The sequence below is a fragment of the Cygnus atratus genome, chromosome 4 (genome assembly GCF_013377495.2).
Source record: "Cygnus atratus isolate AKBS03 ecotype Queensland, Australia chromosome 4, CAtr_DNAZoo_HiC_assembly, whole genome shotgun sequence".
NCBI classification, from domain to species: domain Eukaryota; kingdom Metazoa; phylum Chordata; class Aves; order Anseriformes; family Anatidae; genus Cygnus; species Cygnus atratus.
The window spans coordinates 72,899,540-72,907,679 of record NC_066365.1 but is presented as its reverse complement, the minus strand read 5'-3'; the positions used below and the strand labels follow the sequence as shown (position 1 = coordinate 72,907,679).

At 38.6% G+C, this 8,140-nt stretch overlaps 1 pseudogene; it reads right to left on the bottom strand.

Annotated features, from left to right (window-relative positions):
* Positions 1-1,991: 1,991 nt before the first annotated feature.
* LOC118248324 (treslin-like) lies at positions 1,992-4,245 on the bottom strand (annotated as a pseudogene).
* Between the last annotated feature and the right edge of the window lie 3,895 nt (positions 4,246-8,140).

Sequence of the window (8,140 nt, the reverse complement as noted above, 5' to 3'; positions counted from 1 at the left end):
GTACTTTCTCCTTGTCTTGGCTTCAGCTACAAAATTTCCTTTCCTCCAGTAATAAAATTTTAAGGATCCATTTCTCTTCCTGGTTTCAATGACATCATGCAAAATGACCTCACACATTACCTCTTTCATCTCCTTCTTTAGTTTTTGCCTATTTTTTGTTATTCTGAAGAGAGATTCTCCTTTTGGACATTTGAGAAGTGCCTTTCAGACTAATGGAATATATGTAATGTACTGAACATTACTGCAAAGAGCATAAGACACCTTTCCCATTCATTCCCACTCTCTGCTAATGTACAGACACTGGCTCCACTGGAGATATTTTTGCTTGACATCAGTGCAAGAAAGTTTAGGAAAGCTTATTGATGGCTACCAAATAAAAGGGAGAATCTAGTAAACAATTTGCAATACAAAGTAGGCATGAAAGACTGTGGTAGCAATTGCTATTAATCTACTTACTCCACCTACAAAAACAAACAAACAACTGAGCTAAAATTGGGGTATTTTTTTCAGCTTCAGAAATGCTTTCAGAACATTAACCATTGATGAGATTTCACAGCAAATAAATGTCTTAGTAAACCATAAGGAAAATATATTTTGGAAACATGAAAATGTTGATAATAAGTCTTGGCCATAATAAAAGTCCTTCAACACAATACTGGTCTAGAATGAGAGAGACAAGAAGTTTGGTGCAATACAGGGGTATCTTACCTGTTGCTTCTGCTACATATACATAGGCCATAACTGCATATCTTTTTTTTTTTTTTTTTAATATATATATATATATATATGTAAAAACAGGGACCTGTCAGTGTGTTTAACAAGTCAGTGATCTGAAGCAGTTGAGGAGAAGAAAAAGTCCTTCCACCTGCTCTGAAGTCTGATCCTTTTACATGCAGGCAACTCTATTCCTAATTCAATTTTTAAATTGTGGAGTAACTTCAAACCTACTAGTCTCATTTAATTTCCTCCTGATTATTCTTATTCTAAGTATGTAAAGTTGTTCTCTCCAGAGTGTTTGGTTCCTTGCAAGACAGTTGATTAACTGACCAGGTGGTTCTGACCTCACTGGGATTTTCAGAGAAGATACTGGAAGGGAAAGAATATGAAATATTTCAAATACTTACGTTTTTATTTTGTTCTGTTTTGGCAGATACTCACAAAACAAAATGAAGTGACAGCATTTTTCAAAAATTAAATCTACTTGTCATTTTCAAACTAATCATGATAATTGGAGGTTACCTTTCTCTCCTTAAGTATTTTCCTAGGCTGCAGTCCAATTTATGATTCTGGTATGGCACACGAAATGGATCATCTACAGTAGAATGGAGGCTGTGGAGATGAAGTGCCTCCAATTTTCCCTGTAATGTTCTCATAGAAGACTGATGAATAAGATCCTCAGAAACAATTACAATGAGGGATATCCATCAACAGTCAAGACTGACCTTTCTTTTTCTCTTTCTTTCTCTTTTCCCTTTTTTCTCTTTTCCTTTTTTATTTTTATTTCTTTTCCTTCTTCACCCTTCTCCCCTGGAAGTCTTTTTCTAGGTCAGTTTGACTTAGTTTCTAGAGTTTTAAGTATCTTTTCTTAGGGAAACCAAAAACTATCTCCAATGAGACCAAATGATTCAAGACAGACAATTGTGAAGGCAGCATTTGACGTGGCTTATAAAGTGTTAAATTTTATTTGATAATTCCTTACACAAGTCTTCCCTTGATTGCTAAAATGGGCAAATCCCATTTTAACATTTTTTTCATAACATAAGTGCAGTGTTATGATAATTATTATCAAATCTCTGCATTTCTTAGATTTTTCAGAGGAATATAAAAGAAACAAAACATTTTCATCATGTAGAAGTTGCTCAGATTCTACTTAAGCATGGAAGACGGATGGAAGGTGAACATAATTCATAGAAATTCAATGGAATGATGTAAGTAAGTAAGTCACCACAGACTACTTTTCCTTTTCTTCATCTCTGTAATGAATCATTTAATCAATTGTTATATTCTGGCATTTGTAAGCCAGACTCTTTGCAAGGAGGGGAAAGTTTCTCTTGTGGAGTACAATCCTTAGACATTACTTGCAGTAAGTGAACCCTTTTACTTTCCATTAACACAGACGGTGACTTGACCCCTTGTACAGGATGAAAAACGTACTTTCTCAAACACTTAGCTGTAGTCTGCTTAGCAGCTGGACTTTTGCTGGGAGTTTTCTCTAGCTTTTGTGGAGTCCTGTGGAGAATGCAAGGTGATCTCCTTGGTAGTTTACTGACAGAATTGAGTAGCTTCTGTGCAGATTTATGAGGTGTTTTTCTAGGAGTCTGACACACAGTCAGCTCCTCTAAGTTTAAAGAATCTTTTCTTGTTCTCCTCCTTCCAGATGAACGCTTCTCTGCAGGGCTACACATGTCAATAAGTGCACCAAAAAAAAAATCTCTTGGGAGTCTGGACAGTGGGGCTCTTGGAGTGCAGCTTAATGCCTGCTACATCCTGCTGAGTGCAGCTCTCCTCTTCTCATCCTTGGTGGACTCACTGTGAATTCTGTGAGATGGGCTGCATAGCAGAATAGAAAACACTAAAGTGGATCCTATTAAAAGACAGTTTTCTGATGCATGGACTTCTTCTTAGACCTGCTTTAATTATGGCCTTCTCTGGAGACTCTTCTACAAACCAGTGTCACAGCCTGGATCAGACCGGCCTGTGATGTGCCTATGCACTAGTCTAGCGACCTGTTTATGTAGTGGTATTTCTGCAACTCTCTTGGTCTGTAACTTGTGATGCACCTTCATTTGTATCTTAGGCCTTCCACAGCTTCTTAGGCCTTCTGACTGGCTTCTAGGCATCTTTTTCACAGGCCTTTTTGATGGTGAACGTATCCCTTCATTGAAGAGATTCCTCCTTACCTTTGTAACCTCTTGCACTGCTTATTTCTGCAAAAGCATTTGTTGAGATTTCTCAGTGGCAAGGTAAGAACGTGAGCTCTCCTTTCTGATGGGAGTCTTGGCTATCTTGGGAATCTCAATTTGATGCAAGTTCTGTGATTCTTCTGTCATGCTAATATATTATTCCTTCTCTTTTTGGCAGATTGGGTGCGCAGTTCTTCCAGCTGATCACCCTCAGTGCGTAGGCAAACAGCACTGGGAGTTAGGGCAGATGATAAAGACTCCGGAAGGCCTCGAGATCTGCTCTCCAGAATCACTGAATCATCACTGAAGAAGTCTGAAGGCAGAACAGATGCCAGCTTCTGTGGTATTTGTGTACCCAGACTGTAGTGAAGATTTCCAAAGGTCCTTGGTATAGAATTCATATATAATTCCAGTATTTCCTCCAGAAACCCTCCAGAAACTTTGTAAGATAAGCTGGGTCTTCAGTCAGACATAAAATGTGCAGCATATCTGTCATCTTTTCTAACAGCTGCTCTGTTTCATCAGTGTTGTTTTGTAATGAAGGGCACTGAAGACACAACTCAAGGTGCAAAAATATCTGAAGTTGATTCTCTCTGACTTTGGTTTTCTTCTCTGAGTCATGCTGTTGTCTAAGCATTTTGCTTGTCTTTAGGAGATGGTTTTTGACTCTTTCCATGCAGGCCACCTCTTTCTTTTTGGCGTTTTGTACTTTCAAGAAACTTTTAATGGCGATGATCATGTTCTGGGCACACATAGGTGAAAGAACTTCCTCAGCAACAGCCTTCTGATAGCTTGTAATTAAGTGGGCCTGCAGTTCCTCCTCAGTTTTGAAGTCAACAGATATTTTAAGAGCCCTTTCCTTTTCTTCCAGTTTTTCATCCAAACTTTTTGCTGAAAGCACCCAGTACAGCGTGACCTTCTGCTCTGCCAGCAGCTCCTGGGTGCTCCTGGGCAGGAACTTCTCCACCTCCTCCTGGGCCGTGGGCAGTTCCTGGGGGGGGGGGCAGCGGTGGCACTGCCGGACACGAACTGCTGCAGCTCCCGGCTGGACTGGGGACAGGGCAAGAAGAGGAACACAGTGTTGGCAAAACCCTCTGGGGCAGCCTGGCTCATGGGGGCCTGGCCTCCCGCTGGCCTGGGCCTGGCCGGCCCTGCGGCTGCCGCAGAGGGGCTTGCTGCCACCCCGCGAGGCCCCTCCACAGCCGCTGAGAGAGTTGAGGAAGCGGATGTCCGAGTGCAGATGGGGCAGGCCGAAGCGGCAGCCCAGGTGGTTGAGGAGGCGCAGGGCGCCCAGCCACAGCCGTGCCTGCTGGCCCGGGGTGGCAGTGTCAAGCACGAACATGGCGCTGGGCGAGCACAACATGGCGGCAGCCCCTCACAGCACGGCGGCCCCTCATGGCATGGCCGCCATTACGCACTCGGCCACCAAGAAGAATGGAAGGATGAGCTCAGCTCATGTAAAATAACTGGGGAATTGAGCAAACAGCTATTTGTGGCTCCTTTACAGCGCTTGATTTGAGATAGTGATCTTTCATCCAAGCATGGATGTTATTCAGTCATGGTTGGTTAGTTCTGTAATTGGTAAAATCCTGCGCTAAAAGCAATCTCTTATCTGTTCTTGTACTCCTTCATTTGTTTTGATAGATATATAGACAGATTTTCATCTGTGTTCATTTACCTTTTATTTGTATACTGTGGTCTTCTTGGACTCGTAATGATTCTGTTTAACTGTTATTTTAATATAATTAACCTATAATTTCAAAATGTCTGACTTTTCAAATCAGACCATATTTTGTGGGTACTTAGTACATGTGCTTGCATTTCTTACGTTTCCAATTGTTAATTTTCACACCTACTCAAGTATCTACAGTGGCAGCGATGCTTCTAAGCTTTTTTTTTTTTTTTTTTACCAAAACAAATTGCCATATTTTAAACTGCTTTTAATTTGAATTAATTAAATTGGTCTTGCCTTAGAGATTTCTACAAATGTCATTAATATGACAAGTGAATTATATCCTCTGAAATACTGTAATTCTTTTGTGAATTCTTTTCAATAAATAACTTTTATTGTTGTTGTTGTTGTTGTTTAAGCTGCATTATTTGTAAATCACACAGGAGAGTTGAACTGTTTCCTAGGCAAAGCAAACTTGCTTCATGATTCTTATGGGCATGGGTGAAAGAGAAACAGAAGTGAGAAACAACTGTTGCAAAAATTCCAGAGCAGATCTTCCCAGATTTTTCAGAGTGACCACTGCCTTTTGGAAATAATGAAAATGTACTTTCAGCTTTCTTACGTTTATTCCAAAAAAGTCAAAGAACAGACTCAGTACTAAGCATATTTGATTTATTTGTTTCTTTCAAGAGACTGGTGGGTAGTGGTTTATCTTGAGAGAAATTAATCAGCCTAGAATATATTTAGGCTGGGTCTTACAAAAAAAAAAAAATCCTGACTATTACAGTTATTCCAAAGGAAATTTCTGAAGTGCTTGTCTGGATCCTCAATATTACAGTTCACACTATAGACGCACTCTTTCTGGGCTACATTGTTTTCTTAAACAATTACATACAACACAGGTAGAGATATGATCAGGCTGCACAGGGACAGATGTTCATCAAGAGCCATGTACTTCCAATGACATCAATATCTATGCAGAAAAGCTGAATGTCTGAGGCATAAATGGACCAGAGAATATTATCCCTATCTTAGAAGTATAACTGGATTCACAAAAGCATAACTTTTAATATTTTTCAGTCTCCCAAGTGGATAAAATTAGATTTCAATGAAGGCGAATTTTTCCTTCTGTGTACATAATTGCAAAGTGTATAAATTCTTTGCAGCATAAATCAAATGCCCGTCTTAATATACTGTTGCCCATATATTCCAGTATAATACTTTGTGGATATTCACATATTGGTATAACTCAACTTCCAGGCAGATCTTTCCAAATCCTAATATTTCTAAGCACAGTTTTTTTCCTAAATAAGTCAGTCCATGTTCACAAAATTACTAAGGCGCAGACACATGCACTGCTGCAGTTCAGCTCTCAGACTGTGCTTTATACTGCTGAGCTAGTGCCTAGGTTATTCACACACTGCTTAAGGAGAATAAGGGCTTTCAGGAGGGTTTACATCACTGACACACAGAGCAAGAAGCTGTCTATGGGAAAGAGTCAGGAAGAGAGTATGTTTTATATCTTGTCTCTGTTACAGATATGGTTGTTGACCTGCAAATAGAGTAAGATGTCTGTGTGAAAACAGGATTCACAGACTTAATAGTTCATCTTTCTCAAACACTTAGCACAACGTTTGTTGTTGTTGTTGTTGTTGTTGTTGTTGTTGTTTGAGTGAGACAATACATCTGCTTATAAAGTGGCTGGAGGAGGATGTGGTAAAAGTGTCATTCACTTTCTGTGTACCAGCCCAAGGCTGGAGGAACTTGCCTAGGAGACCAAGATGTCAGGTGGCAAAATAATTAAAAGCAACAGGAATTATAAAACTAATGACCCAGTTCCCAGGAACTGTCTGGACTCTGGAAAAATGTCCTGTTTCAGGAGAGTAGAGACACAGAAATTATAATTTGATGTGATATCCCCTTGGGAAATATATACTCCTGGAATAAGGAAGTAGCAGATCTCAGACATTTCCCAACCCTGTTTCTAAATTGGTCTTAATTTCTTTACGCATGACCCAATGAATCTTGCAAAACTTAGTATTTATTACTTCTGTTACTACCTCCTCCTACAAGTAAAAAACAGATCTTTAAATACAATTTATCATCTGGGTCTGGCCAGTTAGATCTAAGGAGATGCACCAGACATTTTGATGTGAGAAAAGAAAAACAGGAAGCAGAGTAATAAAACCAAAAACAAAATCCTACCAGATGTCAGCAATTTTCTACTTTAAAAATAAATATTTCTCTGTAGTTAACTGTTTGCTGTAAAAATATGTTTATTTTTGTAGCTTCTCCCATTAATAATTGCTTTGGTGTATTTCTGAAGTGAAAACAGCACAGGCTTCATGGAAAGAACAATTGCTCTTTGTAGATGAAGGTTAAACTACCAGTGTAGAATTGTTTCTTACACAATGGGAGAGGTGAAAGACTATAAAATATGCTTCCTGTCAACAAGACAGCTTTAAAGCTTCTTGACTCTATACGAATCCCTTGAATTGATAGTTTGGGAGCATGGCTTATGCATCATAGGACTCAGTGCAGTTATAAAACAAGCAGATCCTTCTTATTTATGCAGAAAATCTGGAGAACGCAATTTTTCAAAGTATTTCTGAATAAACGATGCCACACTTGTGATGCACTGAAGCTTGATTTTCACATGGTAGTAAATAGCCATCCCAAAAGAGCATCCTTTTGAGGGGTTTGTTTATATCTTAGAGAATGTGGAGGAGGAAAATCAGGAGGGAAAAAAAAAAACAAAAACACACACAAAAAAACACCAAATCTCAGAACATACAAACCAAAATGTTTCCAGCATGAATAGAAAAGTTAAGGACTTGTAGATATCTGACTGCTATTATCTACAACAAATAGGCTGATTTCTGTTACATACAAGCAATTTTAATGATGTTATTGGAGTTTCTTCTCATTTACACTGATTCTACATCTTTGGTAGTTAGGAAATAGAAAAGAAACAAGCAAACAAGAAACAAATAAAATTGTATTTCATAAAGAAATTTTAAACTAAATCTGTTGCTCATAATTTGAAATGAAGCCGTTTCTTCAAGAAATATAAATATTTTTAAATGAGACCTTTAATGGAAACAATCTGATGCCATTCTCAAACAATTTTTTAAAATTATTATTTATTGTCAGCTTGCTTTAATCTAGGGAAATTTGAGTCTACAGATCCAGCAATGTAGCCCAGCACCAGAGTATCTAATCCTTCAATTTTTATAGAGTGTCACAGAATTATGAAAACTAAATATAGGGCCTGTACTTACAGCTTGATCTGAAAACCACTGAAATCCACTAGAAATGCTCCTAATATTGATTATGTAGTTAGTGGATTCTAAGGTCCTCATTTTCTGTCACTTCCTGCATTGATGTAAACTTATAAAACTATATTATTATTGTTGTAGTTTTGATTATGGTACAAATGCTGCTGGGTAGGTACAATTTTAACTGAGTAACCCCTCTTATGGGCGTATACATTGGCATGGTTTAGTGATGGGTCTCTAGGTCAGGTTGGTGGTTGGTCATGGTGATCTTGAAGGTCTTTTCCAAC